Source organism: Microcaecilia unicolor, chromosome 2 (genome assembly GCF_901765095.1).
Source record: "Microcaecilia unicolor chromosome 2, aMicUni1.1, whole genome shotgun sequence".
Lineage (NCBI taxonomy): Eukaryota > Metazoa > Chordata > Amphibia > Gymnophiona > Siphonopidae > Microcaecilia > Microcaecilia unicolor.
In genome coordinates, this window is record NC_044032.1 from 599,168,215 (window position 1) to 599,189,455 (window position 21,241).

Here is a 21,241-nt window from a genome sequence, read left to right on the forward strand (position 1 = left end):
AAATCCACAATGAATATGCATGAGATATTCATTGTGGATATCCTGAAAACCTGACCGGTTAGATGTGTCCCACGGGCTGGGTTGAGAACCTCTGGTTTACACATACATGTCATTATAGTCAACAGCCTGTCCATAACACGTGTCTACAATATTTATTACTTGTTCCCCCACCCCCTTATGTTGCCATATAGAACTGTGTGTCTCTTTTGGGATAAGTGGCTTTGTGGATTTGATTTTATTCTGATGTAATAAGGTGTTCCTAGCCAGTTTTGCATACCTCCAAAACTAACCTGCTTGCTGCAGCCTAATAAGGTGTTTTGCAAATGTTGCTGGAGTTTCCAGCCAGGTATAAAAGTGCCTTCAGACCAAATAATTGCAGTGCTATTTCAGACAGGGGGGGAAATGTTGCCACCTTGCTGTTCTATTGAACTCAGTGGGCCATTTTCATCATGATTAAACATCTCATGCTTTTTATCTTTATCTTTATTTTTATTTTTTATATTATTTGTTACATTTGTATCCTACATTTTACCACCTATTTGCAGGCTCAATGTGGCTTACATCTTACTGTAAGGCGATCGCCTAGACTGATATGGAAACAGATACAATTTGATGTTAGGGTCGGGTAAAGTTAGTATATTACTACTACTACTACTACTACTACTTAACATTTCTATAGCGCTGCTAGGGTTACGCAGCGCTGTACAATTTAACATAAAAGGACAGGCCCTGCTCAAAGAGCTTACAATCTAAAGGACAAGTGAGTAGACGATATGATGGGGGCAGTCAATTTGGGGCAGTCCAGATATCCTGAAGGTAAGAGTTAGGTGCCGAAGGCAGCATTGAAGAGGTGGGTTTTAAGCAGAGACTTGAAGATGGGCAGGGAGGGGGCTTGACGTAGGGGCTCAGGAAGGTTGTTCCAGGCATAGGGTGAGGCGAGGCAGAATGGGCGGAGCCTGGAGTTGGCAGTGGTGGAGAAGGGTACTGAGAGGAGGGATTTGTCCTGTGAACGGAGGTTTCGGGTGGGAACATAAGGGGAGATGAGGGTAGAGAGGTAGTGAGGGGCAGCAGATTGAGTACATATTCAGGTTCCTAGGGATCGAAGATAGGAAGTAATATATAGTGTCCAGTACAGTTTATGGTTTGCTGTGTTGCAGATTGGAGGCAACTAGGTTAGGTCGATGGGGAATGCTTTTCTGAATAGGTAGGTCGTTAATGATCTCCTGAAGTTTAGATGGTTGTAGATTGATTTCACAGTCTTTGACAGTGTATTCCACAATTGTGTGCCTATGTAGGAGAAGTTGGATGCATATGTTAATTTGTATCTGAGACCTTTGCAGCTCGGGTAGTGTAGATTTAGATAGGTACGTGATGCTCTAGTTCTATTTCTAGTTGGGAGGTCAATCAGGTCGACTATATATCCTGGAACTTCACCATAGATAATCTTCTGGACCAAGGCACAGATTTTGAAGGTAATACATTCCTTGATTGGGAGCCAGTGCAGTTTTTCTCGAAGGGGTTTGGCACTTTTGAAACATGATTTACCAAATATCAACCTGGCTGCCATGTTTTGGGCTGTCTGGAGTTTCTTTATGAGTTGTTCTTTACAGTTAATGTCTGTGCTAACATGTGCTAACCATTAGCAAGGGCCCTAATGGCTTCTGCATGTTAAATCTAGGCACTAACTGCTTTAGTCTTTATGGGGTGGGAACTGGATGTCGTATGGGTGGACAAGGCAGCACTGCCATTGTCCTCCATAAAAAAAAAACCCAATCACCAACAGCCCCCCTGTTAGAACTCGCAAAGAGCATCACCTGACCATCCCCTGCCCTCCTGAACCTTCACCAGGTATTTACTAGAACTAGGAGTTGCTCTGATGGAGCCCCTGTCATAACAGAAATGGACACTTCTGCCCTCTAGTGGTCTTAGGTTCAAAATGGCAGCTCTGACCCCTAGAGATAGTCTTGTGGTTTATTGCCAATGCATTTCATGTGGGCTGACCACAGCTCCAACAGATAGTGCATATCCTTTGCACTTGTGTTAGTTCTTGTTGTTAAGGAGTGGTAAGAGCCAAATCTTACTGTCCTTCACTAAACATGCTCCTTTAATTTAATTTATTTCATTTCTCCTTTTTTTTCTGGCTTTCCCACTTTTTCTATTCCCTTCATGTGATATACCCTTCTTTCCCCTATCTTGCAAAAAACACATCACCCCCTTCTTTCTCTTATCCTATATATATCTTCTGTTACCTTCTGTCTCTTACTGTGTCCCTTCACCCCTCCAAACAAGCACTGTAGTGCTGCATTTGTATTTTGGTTGAACTAATTCCTTTTCATTAGTAATTTGGGGTGAGAGTTACATTCAGGCACAGTAGGTATTTTCCTGTCCCTAGAGGGCTTATGATCTTAAGTTTGTACTTGAAACAATAAAGGGTTAAATGACTTGACAAAGTCACAGGGAATATCAGTGGGATTTGAACCCTGCTCCTTCACATCCTCATGTCTATCCCAGCTGTCCAGTTTGCATATTTTTCTTTCTCTTTAATCCTTACATCCTTCTTCCCCATCAAAGTCTTCTGTGAAACTTACTTTCCACTTTTTTCAGTCCCATCTTCTAATTCACTCCATTTATTCTTTTCTCTCTCCCATACTAGTTTAGACCAGAGGTCCTCAACCCAGTTCTCCTGACACATCTAGCCAGTCAGGTTTTCAGGAAATCCACAGTGAATATGCATGAGATATTCATTGTGGATATCCTGAAAACCTGACCGGCTAGATGTGTCCCGAGGGCTGGGTTGAGAACCTCTGGACTACACATACAGAAGAGACCAGAACCTGCCTTCCACATTTTCCCACCCACAACTCCTTTCAGTTGTCTACCTCCTCCCCCCCCCCCCCCCCCCCCCGGCCCTCTGTTTTAGCAACAGAGAAATGAGAGAGACTGCCTGGGAAAAGGGCCGGGCTTGTGGTCTTATGAGTACTCTACATATTATACCCCTTCCTTTCATTTTAAAATTCAGAATATTATTTTTATTCATGGGACTCCTCTAACATATTTGTGCATACATTTTTTTTTTTTGCATAGGCCTATTTTTATCAATACTGTAGATAGTACTATAATATGTTCTTCCTGTATAGATATATTAATTGAAATTCCCCTCCTCCCCCTCATAAGTCCATGTCATAGGAAAGAAAAATACATTTCATTTAGGTGTCCTTTCACTAAACTGTATTAAGCACGTAACAAGCGGTTAATGCACGGAAACAGGCTATAACAGGGGAGGTGGTATGTACTTCCTCATTAAAGGCCCCTTTTGCTAAGCTGTGGTAAAAAGGGGCCTTTGCTGGCATCAACGCGTGTTTTTGACTTGCGCCAAGGCCCCCTTTCACAGCAGCGGGTAAAATGTTGTCATGTTTTTTCTAAGAAATGGCTGTGCGGTAAGTGAACCACTGGACCAGTATTAGAAAATGTTGGTTCCTTCCCAACAGGGCACTACGTAAAATTTTCAGCATCCGCTCAGTATATTCCCATGTTAAACTGCAGAAACTACAGATTTTAATGTGGATTAGTAAAATGGCCCATTAATTAATCAAAGTCTGTTTTTTTTACAACGTTAGGGGCTGCAGAAAAATCTGCCTCACTCACAAGAAGATGCCCCTTGTTTAGCTGGCAGTGGCCATAAAGACATGTTTCGAATGCACTTTAGATCATCAAAAGATTTAATAAGATAGTTTGAACACCAATAAAAGCAGTTTTTCCTTATTCCCTTAGGGGGATGCTGCCGGAAAGGCAGTTAAAACAGTTCATGGGAAGCATTTATTAAATATTCTTTAATTAAATATTCAGATTTATCAAAACTCACATCTGGGTTAGAGGACCTGCAATAGTTTTGTTATACCAAGTTTTCAAGTTTATTCAAGGCTTATAATCTGCCCATAAAATTAATATCTAGGCAGCTTACAATCAAATATAAAGAGGGAGGGAAAATGGACATATACGTAAGTATGTGTGTGTGTGTGTGGGGGGGGGGGGGGGAGACAGGGAAGAACAGGAAGAGAGGAGAGGATGAACTATAATAAGTGATAGGAAACCAGGGAGGAGGGGGGAGCACAAGAGGAAAGGAATGTGTAGTTCAGGCTGGCTGACAGTGAACCCGAAGCAGAAATGTGGTTAGCTATAAGCCTGTTCAATTTGATATACATCATCAGGAGCTAGAGAAAGGACAGTCAGCCTACCTTCCAAAGAGCCATAGAAAGGTGAAGGGTGGCTGTTTGGCCTGCATGATCCTTCCTATTTTCTTGAACATGAGGTTTGGTTTGGTAGTGGTCATTATTTTTATTTTGCTCATACTCTTTTCAGTAGTAGCTCAAGGTGAAATACACTAGGTATTTCACTGTCCCTGCAGAGAATGCAGTCTTAATTTTGTACCTGGGGCAAAGCAGAGTTAAGTGACTTACCTACAGTCACAATGAGAAGCAGTGGGATTTGAACTGGGAGTCCCTGGCTGTCAAGCCTGGGGCTCTAACCAGTAGGCTACTCCTCCGCACACTTAGGCAAGGTTGAGTGACATAATTCTAGCCTTCCACCCTCATGTTCAACAGCATACAGTTTCAATCAGAAAACCAAGAAGGGACACTATTGTTCATAGTTCAAACCCCATTATTTGATTCTTGCCATAGGTGCTAGCTCTATGGGTACTTGAACACCCCACTATTGAGCAAATGCCATCACTTTGTCCAAGGAGGAGTAACTTATAATGAGCTTAGCACTCCCAATCTTTCTGAAAAGTTGGCTCATATGATTCTTGCTGAGGAGTGATGACCTGAGCCAAAACAGAAGTCCTCATGCTTGTCTATTGTTCAAAGTCTTTGACTCTAGTGCTCAAAGGAAAAATATGAGCTCTGGAAAGACAATCACCTAGATTCTATACATGGTGCCCAAATTTGTGCGTGTGTCCAAGATGTGCATGCAAATTGAGTAACAAGCCAATGAGCATCAATAATTGAGTGCCAATTAGCATCAATAGTTGAGTGCTAGTAATCAATTATTGATGCTAATTGGCACTAATTAAAATTTATGCATGCATCTATTTTATAAGGCATGGTGCCTAACTCTACTAGCAGATAACTCAAAGAGGGCACATCAGGGGCATTCCGAAAAGTTGCACACAAAATTATAGAATATGGCCTCAACACGCCTGACTTGGGCGCCAGCATCTACACCAGGCTTCAGCAGGTTTAGGTCTGGTGCCTAAGGGCCCTGTTTACTAAGGCACGTTATAGTCGCATTAGCAATTTTAACGCATGTTAACCATGTATGTGCATTAATCATGTACATGCCTACAGTATCCCTATAGGCGCCTATATGGTTAGCATGTGAGCTAATTGTAGGCATGTTAAAATGTGCCGTAGTAAACAGGGCCCTTCTAAATTAGGTGTGGGAATTAGTTCTAAGTACAATTCTATAAAGAGCTCCTGCGCTTTATAGAATCACACAACACCGATTTTTTCTGGCACTGAATTTGAGTGTTATTTATATAATTTTCTGCAATATGAATACTGCCTCCTTCTCCACTGTAGCCTGCCAGGAACCCAGCCAGTAATGGACATGGCAAACAATTTTAGCTTAGCAGGATTTTAAAAAGGGTGGCTAATTTCCTAAAAGAAAAGTCCATAAGCCAGTATTAAGATGGACTTGGGAAAATCCACTGCTTATTTCTAGAATAAGCAGCATAAAATCTGTTTTACTCTTTTGGAATCTTGTCAGGTATTTGTGACCTTGATTGAGCACTTTCGGAAACAGGATACTGGGCTTGATGGACTTTTGGTCTGTCCCAGTATGACTATACTTATGCTTACCTTCTTATGTTCTGTTGGGATCCCTGTTAGGACAGGAGTGATCCCTGGATGCTTCTGCCTGTGGTATGTTCTAATGGCAGTCTTGCTGTCTACAGCCATTGCTGAGAACTCATGTGGTAAGTGTGTGTCCTGGAAGGCATTTGCTGACTAGGACCCTAATAACATACAGCCTATATACTTACATGTTAATTGTTGCTATTAACATGCAATAAAACCTTACCACACATTAGTACATGTGACCCTTTATTCCATCTAATTTCCATTCTTTTCTTCCCATTTTTTCCAGCATACTCATGTTCTATTCCCTGTATATCACATGCCCCTTTTTCTCCTTCCTGCAAAAAAATACATCATCCCTTCTTTCTCTCTGTGTTTCTGTCTCTCTCTCATAAGAACAGTCATGTTGAGTCAGACTGATAGTCCATCTAGCCCAGTATCCTGCTTCCAACAGTGGCCAATCCAGGTCAAAATAAAATAGTAACATAGTAGTTGATGGCAGACGAAGTCCTATATGGTCTATCCAGTCTGCCCAACAAGATAAACTCATTCAATAAGGTTTGATATAATACTTCATATATATAACTGATCTTGATTTGTCCTTGCCATTTTCAGGGTATAGACAGTAGATGATTGCCAGGCACTGTCCTTGTTCTAAAACTTCTGAAGCTGTCATCAAAGCCCCTGAAAAGCTCCACTCCAGCCCATCCAAATCTATTCAGCCATGATCAGCTCATAGACCGTAGAAGTCTGCTAAAACACTGGCTTTGATCTACAATATCTGAAGCTGGATCTGCCCAGCCACGATCAAGGCACAGACTGAAGAATTCTGTCCAGTACCGGCTTTGTTTCCCAATTACCGGTGTTGCCACCTAATCTCCACTAATCTTCTTTGGATCCATTCCTGCTAAACAGGATTCATTTGTGTTTTTCCCACACATTTTTAAATTCCGTTATTATTTTCATCTCCACCACCTCCTGTGAGAGGGCATTCCAGGTATCTATCACTCTCTTAGTAAAAGCATACTTCCTTATATTATTCAATTAGTAGCAACATTCCATGCTACCTATCCCAGGGCAAGCACTGGCTTCCCCCATGCCAATCTCAATAAGACAATGTACTTTTCCTCAAGGAAGTTGTCCAAATGTTTTTTAAACCCAGATATGCTAACAGCTGTTACCACAATGTCCGATAACGAGTTTCAGAGCTTAGCTATTCTTTGAGTGAAAAAATATTTCCTCCTATTTGTTTTATGTTTCAATCTTTTTTTATTCAAAGTATAAACAAGTACAAGATTGTTGAAGAAACAGACTAACAACAGGTACAATAACCAAGGTATCTCCCTCTCCTAGAGATATTACTAGCATTTGGACAGAGGTGTATAAAGAAGCTTAACGGTTCAAAATCTGACTGTGTGGCAAGGTCAACCAGAAAGGTTCCCAAGCATGAAGGAAATGGTGGCCTTCAGGGCTTTTCGTGTTTTTCAATCCTGACTGATCCATGTGTAATTGCTCAATCATATATGTTCTCCAATGCTGTAAAGAAGGTGTTTGAATCTGGAGCCATGCATGCAGTATGGTTTTTATTCCAAACCGGATTGAGTATGTCAAAAAGGATTTAAATCCTGTAGGCATTGGGTTACTCAACTCATAGTGCACAAATAGAAGAGGAGGCTGTAGAGGAACTGTACAATTCCACCAGCTAGTTATATACTGGATCAAAGCATGCCAAAACATTTGGGCCTTGGGACAGTGCCAAAACATATGATCTAGCTTTGACCTTCCAGTCCCACATTTAGGGCAATGGTCGCTTTCTATCACTCCAGCTCGATTAGCTCGATGAGGTGAAATATATAATTGTAACGCAGATTTGTAGAGAGTTTCCTTGTGTTGTTCATTAACCACATGTTTATGCAAATACAAGAGATAAGTTTGGATTAATTGTGAAGATAAAGAACAATTTAAATCCCAAGACCATGTCTTGGTCAGCGCCACATATTGTATGTCAGCTATAGTGTCTTGATAAGTGAAGGGTATCCTCTGTTGGAGTCCCATTGTCAATGCTTTTGTTAATATGTTCTGTATGTCCTCTGTGAGGCCTGTCCATACCAAAGAAAACAAATAATAGTGTAATTGTCTATTCCCGCTGCAAGTCTTGATATGATTGTATTTTACCTTCTGTTATAACTTGCGGAATATATATAATACCTTTTGCCAACTGGGATGTGAAGGTGCTGCATCCCTTTGTAGGAGGAAAAGCGGGGTTATCAGAAATGGACATTAAAGGGATCACTGATGCCAAGAATCTATAATGGCAACATAACCATTGCCACACTTGACGTGCAGCAGAAAAAATATCAAAAGTTTTATAAATGCTAGCGAGCAAAGGGCAGGTACCATGCAGAATGTGACTTAGATGCACTTGAGGAACCAGACCAGCCTCCAATGCTGTTACAGAAAACTGTTCTGTTCCTTGAAGCCAGTCATGTATATGTTGCATTCTCCTGGCCACGGTCAGATAGTGAACGTTAAACAGCCCCATACTGCTTTGCAACTTCAGCTTTTATATGGTTGCTATAGGTAGCCGGGGTCTCCATCCATTCCACAAAATGTCTGCTAGAGCTGATGCAGTATATGTTCATCACCATGTTTGAGTTATAATAGAAATAGTTGAAAAATGTATAACTAGTGTGATGCTAAAATCATATTGAAAAGTTGAATGTGGCCATACAGGGATAAAGGGTATGCAGCCCATTCCTGTAACTTACTAGCTGTCTCATCCAACAGTGGTTGGACATTTACGTGATATAGCATTTATTTATTAGGATTTATTTACCACCTTTTTGAAGGAATTCATTCAAGGTGGTGCACAATAAGAATAGATCAAACAAGAGCAATAGACAATTACAGCAGTAAAAATATTCAAGAACAATACAAAGTATGGCATGGTATACTATTTACAATGTCAACACAATACGTAATAGAGCATTATAATTGAAAGTGAAGGGTAAAGTAAAGATGTAACATATAGATAGGTAAGAAAGTAGGAAGAGTTAGAAAGTATGGTGATTGATTTAAAGAAAGTTGCACATGAGGTCAGAGAGATGGTTAAATATTATCTCAGCTAGGGTAGGAGTGCATTGAGAGGTCTATCGGAAGATAGACCCTGAGATACTTAATTTTCCAGTCTTCCCATTGTAAAGGGAAAGACCCTTTCCTTGTAGTGAGTACTTCAGGTAGAATTGGGAGAGCTCTAGATTTGTGGAGTTTAAGAGAAAACCTTGACCACTGCCTAAATTCCTGAATTGTTTGCAATAATCACTGTAATGAGGACCTGGGATTAGTAAGAAGCAGAAATAGATCATCAGCAAATGCCATGGTCTTAAGCTCCTGTGATGTGACAGGGATTCCCGAGATTAGAGGGTCTTGATCTATATGGTGAATCAGGGGTTCCAGGCATAACACGAATAATAGCAGAGAAAGTGGGCAGACCTGACTGGTGCCCCTCTGTATAGTAAATGGCTGGGCTCATTCTTTATTTGCTAAGAGCTGTGCTTGTGAGCAATGATAGAGTGTTTCAATAGCCGCCAAAAAACACCCACTTATACCCACATTGGATAAGACCAAAAATATATGGGACCACTTCGCTTTATTGAAAGCCTTCTCCGCGTCCAAGCTGACTGCTAAAGCCTGGAGATTTTGAAGCTTAATAAGGACATCACTACTAACATTTTTCAAAAATTGTGAACAGGTTGATGTTGTCATACAAAGCCTGTCTGCTCCACTCCAATTACTAGCGGGAGGTAGGGTGCCAATCGATTGGCTAACATTTTTGCTAACAGTTTAATATCAACATTTATAAATGCTAGTGAGCAAAGGGCAAGTACCATGCAGAATGTGACTTAGACCTTGGGGTCATCTTCGACTCCTCCCTCTCCTTCTCTGCACATATTCAGCAGACTGCTAAATCCTGCCGTTTCTTTCTCTATAATATCAGCAAAATTCGCCCTTTCCTTTCTGAGCACACTACCAGAACCCTCATCCACACTCTTATCACTTCTCGCTTAGACTATTGCAACTTGCTTCTCACAGGTCTCCCACTTAGCCTCTTCTCTTCAATCTGTTCAAAATTCTGCTGCACGACTAATATTCTGCCAGTGTCGTTATGCTCATATTAGCCCTCTCCTCAAGTCACTTCACTGGCTTCCTATCCGTTTCCGCATACAGTTCGAACTCCTCTTATTGACCTATAAGTGCATTCACTCTGCAACTCCTCAGTACCTCTCCACTCTCATCTCTCCCTACTTTCCTCCCCGGGAACTCCATTCACTGGGTAAAACTCTCTTATCTGCACCCTTCTCCTCCACTGCTAACTCCAGACTCCGTTCCTTTTATCTTGCTCCACCATATGCCTGGAATAGACTTCCTGAGCCGGTACGTCAAGCTCCATCTCTGGTCATCTTCAAATCTAAGCTAAAAGCCCAGCTTTTTGATGCTGCTTTTAACTCCTAACCCTTATTCACTTGTTCAGAACCCTTATTTTATCACTTTAATATTCCCTTATCTCTTGTTTGTCCTGTTTGTCTGTCCAAAATAGATTGTAAGCTCTGTCAACATCAGCAGGGAGAAGGGGCACAGCCATAGGACAAGAGCAGAGCAAGGAGGAACTGGAAGACCAATAGGAGAGAAGCAAGGGAAGCCAGGCAGAGGAAGAGCAGACCCAGGTGGGTGGAAGCAAAGCAATCAAGGAGCCTGGAAGCCAGGCAGAGAGAGAGAGCAGAAACAGGTGCATGGAAGCAAAGCAATTAAGGAGCCTGCAACCACCGCTCTGAACAAACCCAGAGAGGCAGTGCCAGTCAGGTGTGCGTGTCGACGGGACCCCACGCAGCCCGAGGACGCCGCTTTCATTGAGGTAGGGGACATGACACAAGCGCCCTGAAAATGAGCCCCAAAGTAAGCAATAGGAGACTTCCAAATAGCGTTCCAGCTTGTATAAGTATAATACAAATTCATCTGTTTGCCAGTATAAAAGTAATAAAAGGAAAATGGGATAAAGTGAATTTGAGAATCAAGTCAAGTGCCACCTTCTGTGGGTGCTATGAGGTTGACTTACATATTCCTGGGCTACCTCAAAGAATTCATAGGAATGCCATTTACTGTTGATATGGATTTTTAATATTGCTGGATAAATCAGCAATATCCAGAGACTGAAGTACACAACGGTGAATATTTTTGACGATGTTCCTGCAGAGACAAAAAATAGTCTTATAATATTTCAACTGGTTCTCCTGCGTACTGTAAGATATCTCATTTCTGTCTGTATCCCCAAAGAATCTCTGTGCACATAGTTGTGTACTTTGAGGATCACCACCTAGGCCCCTTCTTCTTTCTTGCATTTGCCTGACTTGATTCACTCTTTCAAGACAGAGTGGACCCATGCTTTCAGACAGCACAAATTCTGAAGACAGTCATTGCTGCAATTCTGCTGCAAACACTCTATCTCCAACTGTCTCTGGCAGCCCTACAATCCTCAAATTGCTATGTTGAGATCTTCTTTCCAAATCTTTGATTTTTGCGGATTGTTCTCACAGCTGTTTTCCAAGATTAGCTAGTTTAATTTCCGTTTGAGGGGTCGAGTCTTCCAATGTGGAAGCTTGGTGTTCAATCTCTTCCACTCTTCCAGTGGTATTTATTAAGATTGCCTCCATGCTGGATAACTGACCAGAGAGATGCACAAATTTAGGATCCATTGCTTGGCTAACCCCGTTGATGATCTGCTGCAACTGTCTTGTGGAAAATACAGGATCTGTGAGTAGAGTGTCCTCCATATTGTTTTCGGCTGCCCGTAATTTCTTTATGGCTGCCTGTTGGCCTTTTCCTGTCATCTCAACTCCAGAAGGACGTAAAAATTTGTCCATGAGGCTCAAAGTCACAGTAGAAAGGTTCTGTGTTCCACTGCATAGGGGAATTACTGAAATAATAATATGAAAAGAGCATTGGGTTCAGAGAGAGGAAGAAGTGTGTCTTGATCCTGTCAATTCATCACACAATCCCTATTTGTTTTAAAAGTATTTCCTTGCAATTTCATTGAGAGTCCCCTGGTCTTTGTACTTTTTGAATGAATGAAAAATCGATTCACCTCCACCCACTTGACATCACTCAGAAGTTTGTAGACCTCAGACATATCTCCCTTCAGCCACCTCTTTTCCAAGCGGAAGAGCCCTAACCTCTTTGGTCTTTTCTCATAAGGGAGCAGTTCCATTCCCTCTATCATTTTGGTCACACTTCTTTAAACCTTTTCTAATTCCATTGTATCTTTTTTAAGGTACGCAAACCAGAATTGAACACAATACTCAAGGTGAGGTCACACCATGGAGCCATAGAGGCATTATAATATTTTCGGTCTTATTTTGCATCCCTCTCCTAATAATTCCTAACATCTTGTTTGCTTTTTTGTCTGCCGCCACACACTGGGCGGAAGATTTCAGCGAATCATCTATAATGACACCTATGTCTCTTTCTTGGGTGCTGACTCCTAAAGTGGACCTTAGCATCAGATAACTATGATTTGGATTTTTCTTCCCAATGTGCACCATTTTGCATTTGTCTCCATTAAATTTCATCTGCTATTTGGATGCCCCGTCTTCCAATTTTTACTACTACTACTACTTAACATTTCTAAAGCGCTACTAGGGTTACGCAGCACTGTACAATTTAACATAGAAGGACAGTCCCTGCTCAAAGAGCTTACAATCTAAAGGACAAGTGAACAGTCAGTCCAATAGGGGCAGTCAAATTGGGGCAGTCTAGATTTCCTGAAAGGTAAGAGTTAGGTGCCGAAAGCAGCATTGAAGAGGTGGGCGTTAAGCAAAGACTTGAAGATGGGCAGGGAGGGGGCTTGGCGTAAGAGCTCAGGAAGTTTGTTCCAAGTATAGGGTGAGGCAAGGCAGAATGAGTGGAGCCTGGAGTTGGTGGAGAAGGGTACTGAGAGGAGGGATTTGTCCTGTGAACGGAGGTTTCGGGCGGGAACGTAAGGGGAGATGAGGGTAGAGAGGTAGTGAGGGCAGCAGACTGAGTGCATTTGTAGGTAAGAAGGAGAAGCTTGAACTGAATGCGGTATCTGATCGGAAGCCAGTGAAGATTGTCCTGCAATTTTTCACAATCCGCATGCATTTTGTCAACTTTGAATACTTTTGTGTCATCTGCAAATTATCACTCATTGTTCTGATTTCCAGATCATTTGTAAATATGTTAAATAGCATGGATTCCAGTACAATTTTTAGATATTTAGTGGTGAAGGAAGACAGAACTCAGTTTATGATAAGACAGATGATACCACTTGCTCTGATTGTTTATGACTCTTGTTATGTATGTAGCAGTGGTCTAGTTTGCTCTGAGAGGGGTTGTAATGCACTATAAATAAATGCAAAATATTTTTGAGAATAAGTAGTAACTTTGGTAAACATCTAAAATGAAAGAAGATTTGATTATTTACATCTTTTTGCAGGGCTATTTTGTATAACTTTATTATGCTTCTACTGTTTTGTGTGATAAACTTGTTTGTTTTTTTCACCGGTTGCCTTCCCTAAAAAAGAAAAGACACCACCAGTCTATTCTATTTATTTTGATGTCTATAATTTTTTTTTGATAGTCTCATAGTCTTTTATAGTGCAGTCTCTTTGGGTTCCTTCATAGCTTTGGAAAGAGCTATGAATGTAGGTTTTCCAGTTTCATAAATAATATATCCTTCCTGTGGCAGAGGAATCTAAACTGTAAAATCTAAAGAGAGTTTAGTTCACTGCCAAAAATGAATTTTCATTTAGAGGGGGGGGCATAGCAATTTCCACCAACCTCTAATATTCCAACCCTGCCCCAGAGGGGAAAATGTGAAAATGAAAAGTTAAAGGATTTCATTTTTCTCCTCAGGCAACTATTAGACCTCGGTGATTACTGAAAATTCTGTAATGGAACTTTGGCCATTTTCATCGCTGGTCGCATCATCCACTGGAATAGTTACATTATAGAACACATAGTTAAGAGGAAAGGTGAAAAGCCAATAGATATGAACTGTGTGACAAGGTTAACTTCACTGCTCAGTTATTTGGTCTGTTTTGTCTAACTTTCCAAATCATGTTTTGTTCAGAATTGGCCAGAATGAGACTGCTTTCTTATCTGCAGCATTTCTGAAGCTGTCTGCTGTGGATAAGGCAATCTTGCTCCTTGTTCTCCTGGTTGTTTGCCAGTCTCTGAGAGCATCATTAAACCTGTGGTGCAACTTCAGTCAGGAACATCACATACAGGTGGCATCTGTAACTGTAGTAACAGCAGTTTGCCTCCAAAAGTGGAGGGGAGGAACAACCTAGTGGTTAGAGCACTGGGCTGTCAACCAGAGAAGCGTGGATCAAATTCTGCTGCTCCTACTTGTGGGTTTGGGTAAGTCACTTAACCCTCCATTACCTCAGGGACAAACCTTAGAGGCACTATTTCCATGCTTAGTGTATGGAAAACAGGCTACTGCAAAACCCATTAAAGTGTTTTATGGCATTTTGCCTGTTAATGTGCACTATGGACTAGATTCTATATATTGTGCCTCGATTTCCATGTGGAAATCAAAGCATATTCTATAAAGTATGTTTTAATTTAAGCGTAGGTTATAGAATGCGCCATGACTAAATTTAGGCATGGTCAATCATGCCAACTAAAACCTGGTGTAAATCCCGATTCCTAAATTAGGCGAGGGGCGGGTGTATTCTATAACAACTTGCATAAATGATGTTGGACATCCTGATTTTTGGCCCTCCTTAGTTCTGACCTGCTTAGTAAGAGGGCCCCATAATTTTTGTTGTTACATTTGTACCCTGCACTTTCCCACTCATAGCAGGTTCAATGCAGCTTACATATTATAAACAGGTACTTATTTGTACCTGGGGCAATGGAGGGTTAAGTGACTTGCCCAGAGTCACAAGGAGCTGCCTGTGCCTGCAGTGGGAATTGAACCCAGTTCCCCAGGACCAAAGTCCACCATGCTAACCACTAGGCCACTCCTCTGTGCTGAAGTTAATAATACAAAATGGAGCTATTGAATATTAGAAACCTTATTTGTCCTGGTTTTGGCGATAAAATTTACAGCTTTTTTTCTATTTTATGAATAAGACTGGCCCTGTTGTGTGAGCATAAACAGCACATTCAGAATTTGATATGAACTGCAATCACTTGAACTCCTACCATTTTTTTTGTTAACATGTTTATTTCACCTTTTTTCCCAGAAGAGCTGCAGGAGGTAAATGATAAAACACCTTTCTATTTTTAACTAGATGCTATTCCTTTGTTTCACAAAGCAGAAAAATATATAGCATCTAATTTAGGAGTCTTTCAGGCTTATTTTCGAAAGAGAAGGGTGCCCATATTTCGACACAAATTGGGAGATGGGCGTCCTTCTCTCAGGGTCGCCCAAATCAGAATAATCGAAAGCCGATTTTGGGCGTCCCCAACTGTTTCCCGTCGCAGGGATGACCAAAGTTCCCAGGGGCGTGTCGGAGGCGTAGCGAAGGCGGGACTGGGGCGTGCCTAACAAATGGGCGTCCTCAAGCGATAATGGAAAAAAGAAGGGCGTCCCTGATGAACACTTGGCTGACTTTACTTGGTCCTTTTTTTTACGACCAAGCCACAAAAATGTGCCCTAAATGACTAGATGACCACCGGAAGAAATCGGGAATGACCTCCCCTGACTCCCCCAGTAGTCACTAACCACCTCCCATCCCTTCATAAACAACATTGGACAACCTGATTTTTGGCCCTCCCTAGTCCTACCCAAAACACGCCCACAATACTCCTCCTTGCTATCTGGATGTACAGCAACATCAGACATCCAAGGGAGACTGGTGGGAGGAGTACAAAGTCTTATGGACTTGTTTGTGACTCCCTTCACCTCTACTCCATGTGCACCATTAATTGAGGGGGTCAAAGGTGTTACTGCAATGGAAAATCTTAACTTGGAGGCTGCTTCTCTTGGTCTTAATTCATACTCACTGCCTATACCACCAGTTGCAGAATTGTGACTTAAACCTCTCCTAGATCTGGCTTCTTATTTTTGAGAATAGCCTGGACACAGGGGGATAGTAGAACAGTTAATGTGACAGTTTGATTCCACAAATATTAATAAATTGCTTTTTGTCTTAATTGTACCAGGGGAAGATGGGAGTAAAGTATTGATGGTAGAGCTGTTGTGCCTTCATTGTTCACACCTCCATCTTTGAAACCTGCCTCACCCAGGCCTTTAGTGTTGGGGAAAGGGGGGGGGGGGGGTGGCACTCCCAATACATCCTCCCAAGGAAGTAATAAATTTGGAAATTTGGACAATTCCAAGATGGAAATTACTCTCTCAAGAGGTGTAATGCAGCTTTGTACAATTTCAGGGGGAGCTGTCTACAACCTGTGCCTTTCAGAGAATGATCTGAAATGGCAGGATCAAACCTTGCAAGAACATACAAAGTTTGTAGATTCTGCTGAGGCAATTAAGGGAAGTACATTGCTAGAACGTAAGATAGAATTGTCAGAAAATCAGTTCCATGCTAGTAGTCTTAGGTTTATTATTTTTCCTTATTCAATTTAATCTCTGCCAAGGAGATGCTGAATCAATACCTTGTTGAAATTCTTCATATGGATGTCTTTACTTCCTGTCATATCTAAGCTTTATTATGTGCTTAACTCCATTAAGATGACATCAGGAGGTGTTAGTAGTGATCCATTAGATGCCAGCTTGACTGCTATACTCGAAACATCTGTTCAGGAATCTGTATATAGAAGTACCCTAGTGGTTACCTTTCTGATTATAGCAAACAGAGATTTGGTGTTATTTGTTTTTATAAGGAATGTTTGGTATCCTTCTTCAAAGAATTTGTTTTCACTGATCCTCTCAGTCCTATTCACTCCAGCAGATTGGGGGAGGAGGAGGGAGGGATGGAGGTAGGAGATGAGAGGTGGAGGATTTTTTTTCCTACAAGCACACAGCAGACAACTGAAAAATGAGGGACCTTTTACAAAGCTGCAATAATTCCGAGTTTCTATTTTCTACCGCAGGGGGCAATTCCCAGCAATAATTGGCAGGGCAGCCACGTTGGCACATACTATATGGTTACCGTAACACGTGAGCCCTTACTCCTAGGTCAGTGGTTGGTGGGAAGGGCTCAGGCTGTAAATAAGTGTGCATTAGTTTCAATTTTTGCACACGCCCATTTCCCGGCCCATTAAAAAATGGCCTTTTTCTCCAGCTGTGGTAAAAAGTGGCCCAGCACGCGTCAAAAAGATGCACCCACACTACTCAGGCCACTTTTTACCATGGCTTTGTAAAAGGGAAAGGGAAATGGGACTTGATATACTGACTTTCTGAGGTTTTTGCAACTGCATTCAAAGCGTTTACATATATTCAGGCACTTATTTTGTACCAAGGGCCAGGGCCGTGCCAACACGGTAAGCAAGGTAAGCATGGCAGGAGGGCGCCATCCTCTGGGGGGCGCCCTGCCGCACCATGCTTACCTCGCCCTCTTCTCCCCAGATCCTTTTCCTTTTTTTTTTGTTTAAATTTACCTCTGTCCGGCGGCAGCGTAGCGTTAGTGAGAAGGAGGCGGCGCTCCCCTGCCCCAACGTGTCAGTCTTCCCTTCGCTCAGTTCCGCCTTCTGACATCAGAAATGATGTCAGAAGAAGGCGGGACACTGAGCGAAGGGAAGACTGACACGTCGGGGCGGGGGAGCGCCGCCTCCTTCTCACTAACGCTACGCTGCCGCCGGACAGAGGTAAATTTAAACAAAAAAAAGGAAAAGGATCTGGGGAGAAGAGGGCGGGTAGTGTAGTGATCGTTTTCGGGGGGGGGCAGGGCGGGTAGTGTAGCGATTGTTTTTTTTGGGAGCGGGGCCAACTGCAGGGGGTGCCAGAGACCCTAGGCACGGCCCTGCCAGGGGCAATGGAGGGTTAAGTGACTTGTCCAGAGTTACAAGGAGCTGCAGTGGGAATTAAACTCAGCTCCCCAGGATCAAAGTCCACTGCACTAACCACTAGGCTGCTCCTCCCTGAGTTAGATAACTGGCTTGTGTTATAAATGAAGCAGAGAAGGGATTCTCAAAAAACAATTCTTGAGTTTCTTCTGCTTTATAATGTTGTTTGCTATGTTTGATTCAATAAAGATAATGAATTTAAAAAAATTATGTTTATCTGGATTTTCCCCCTAAGACTCAAGAGGCTCGTATAGAGTTTCTTGAATTATGGCCTAGAGTGTTGCATTTTGAGATGTCTTTCTTCTTAAAATATCCAAGGAGATGTTTACTGAAATATCATGGCAAGGACTATTTTTTATCTGCATTTTGGAGAATTTTTCAAAGTTAAAGAATAGTTGACTGATAAACAGTGTGATAATGTTCATGAAGGATCATCACATAACTAATAGTTTGGTAAAAATGTTTTAATCATGCAAGTATTGTTACATTTTTTTTTTAGTTGTTTTTTGTTTTGTTCTGAATTGTTAACTCAGTTTATACCTCCCACTCACATGGATTTCCTTGAGATAAATGGGGTCTTTGATTACTGTATTCTTTGTTTGTTGTATATTTGTTCTGTGCTCACTGTGTGTATTACCAGTTTTATGATTTTCTTATGTGATATTTTGAAAACTTTCAATAAAAACAAAACTAAATTAAAAAAACACATGGTCCCACTGAGGCCTCTGTAAAATCAATTCAGAAAGCTATGGTGCTGAATCTTCCCTACATAACTTTTCTGTCAGTGAACTGAAAGCAAGGATATCACTAGAGGCCAGGAAGTGATTTTGAATCTGGGAGCAGGACCTTCCCTCCCCCCACTAGGAGTTAGGATGCCATTTTGAATCCAGAATCAAGCACATCTTATTTGGCACCCTGATTTCTAGCAGTAGTAACATAAGATTTCTGCTACGGGTCAGGGTGCCATTCTGAACCTGGGACATGCAAGAACAGGAGTGACTGGGGATTGTTCGGGCTCCTACTAGACTACCAGGGTCCCCATTAAGAGCAAGGATGAGATGGGGTGGAAGGGGTGCTGACAAAGGAGGGGGCATCTGGCAGGTGGCTTGATGTTAGTGGTTGCCATGAAATTGGGAAAGGGACAGTTGGCTTCCATGATTGGGGGAAGGGATGGTTGTGTGTGTGTGTGGGGGGGGGGGGGTGCTGGCTTTGACCTTTGTAGTTGTCCCTTTAAGCAAGCACTGTCTTGGAATGGGTGTAAATGCTGACATCTCCAAATTTTCATACACCATGTATTTCCCTATTAGAGTGGGGAATGCATGTCAGCATTTTAGTCCCATCCAAACTACTCCTTCTCCGTTTTTCATCAAAGCATGGTGTAGATCAGAACATGCAAACAAGGGCTCTCCTAAATGGCTTCTGCTTGTGTGTGATAATCTGCATGTGTAAAATGCTGCTGTTTACTTGCGGGGATCCTTCTAAAATAAAAGCCCTAGTTTCATTTTAACATAACATAACAATTTATCTTATATTCTGCAGTTAATCTTACATTTCTAGGTGGATTACAATCAAAAGAGTCTGGTTATTACCAGGAAATATAAAATCACAAAATAATATACACAAAACTAGAACTAATATGTAAAACAATCTATATAAATAATTCCCACCTCCAACGTTCTGAAGCTCACTCCGTGGCAGGGAAGCACTGAAGCCCTGTACTGTTCGTAGGCTAGCCTTTTAGCACCACTCACCCTCACTCATAGACCCGCCCTCAGCCACGCCCCATCCAGACATAATTCGCACCTCCAACGTTCTAATGAAGCCTCAATTCTCCCAACGTTCTAAATTTGTAGTTGTGTAGATCGCTTTTGCTCCATGAGTGTCTGCCCTGCCCTCGCGTCACAACGTGATGACGTCGTGGGCGGAGCACAAACACTCAGCGAATTGCATCACACAAGCCCCTACCCCCCCTCGGCGCATCACCAAAGCCCCTCCCTCCCACCGCATCACCCAAGTCCCTCTCCTCCCCCCACACGGGCAAATCAACCCCCTCGCCACCCGCAGACCCCATTACTAACGTTGTCTGGCCACTGCTGCTTCTCCTCTTCAGCAGCAGCGGCCGGTACAAACATAAAAAAGTAAAACAAAAACATTTTCACCTGAAACGCGCCTCCATACACAGCCATCTGCCATTGGCTGTCGTCTCTGCAGGCGCTCCTCCTCTCCCCTCTGACGTAACTGCCCCTGGAAGAAGACCCCCGGAGGAGCTCAGCTACATCACAGGGGAGAGGAGGAGCGGCTGCAGAGACGACAGCCAATGCCACATGGCTGTCTACGGAGCCGCATTTCAGGTAGAAAATCTTTTTTCCCCTTTTTTCTTTTTGTACCGGCCGCTGCTGCTGAAGACGAGAAGCAGCAGCGGACGGACACCGTTAGTATTCGCGGCTGTGGGTGGCGAGGGGGTTGATGAGCCTGAGGGGGGGGGGGTAAGGGGATTGAATGATGCACCGGGGGGGGGGGCTTCGGTGTTGCGCCGAGGGGGGGAACGGAGAGAGGAGGGCCACTGCGCATGCGTGCACGGAAAACCTTGCTAGCGCCCATTTCATTTCAGACAGAAACGGGCCTTTTTTTACTAGTTATTAATAATCCAGTATAACATCTAAAACTACCTTTTTTCTATTGAAAATTTCCAAAATAACTAAGTTTTAATCTGACTTCTGAAATTCCTGTAATCTGTGGCAGTTAACAAGAGATTTACAATGTCTTTATCAAGTTTAGCAACCTGGATAGAAAGCAGATTCTCCAATATAGATTCTCCTTATAGATGGGAAAGCAAACAAATTTGTGTTCCCTAAAGATCTAGTTGAGACGGGAAATATAAAGTGATTTATCAGATAATAAGGTGCAATGTCAAATTATACGTTATACAATAAGCAGAAAATTTTGAACAAAATTCTAGCAGATATGAGGCTCCTGTTACAAAGCCGTGCTACCAATTCTGGCGCGGCAGATGTGAAACAGCCCATTCAGTTCCTATGGACTTCACTGCATTTGCTACCTAGGAATCATTTTTTAAAGGCTTTCTAAATGGATCCCACAGGGAGCCATTGAACGTTTACATATACTGATTTAATTCTATCAGTTTTTTTTTCAATGAATAGGCCAAGCGTAAAGCTATGTTCTGGATTGTTTGGTAGTTTTTTCATTAGTTGAGATGAGCAACCTAAGTATATGATATTACAATAATCGAGACTCAGTAGTAATGATTGCAAATTAAATGGAAATGCTCTTGCTTAAAATATTTACAAATATGACAAAGATTGCGCATAAGTACAAATGTTCTCTGAATCAACATATTAACTTGTGGCTGTAAAGAAAACTAAGGGCCCTCTTTA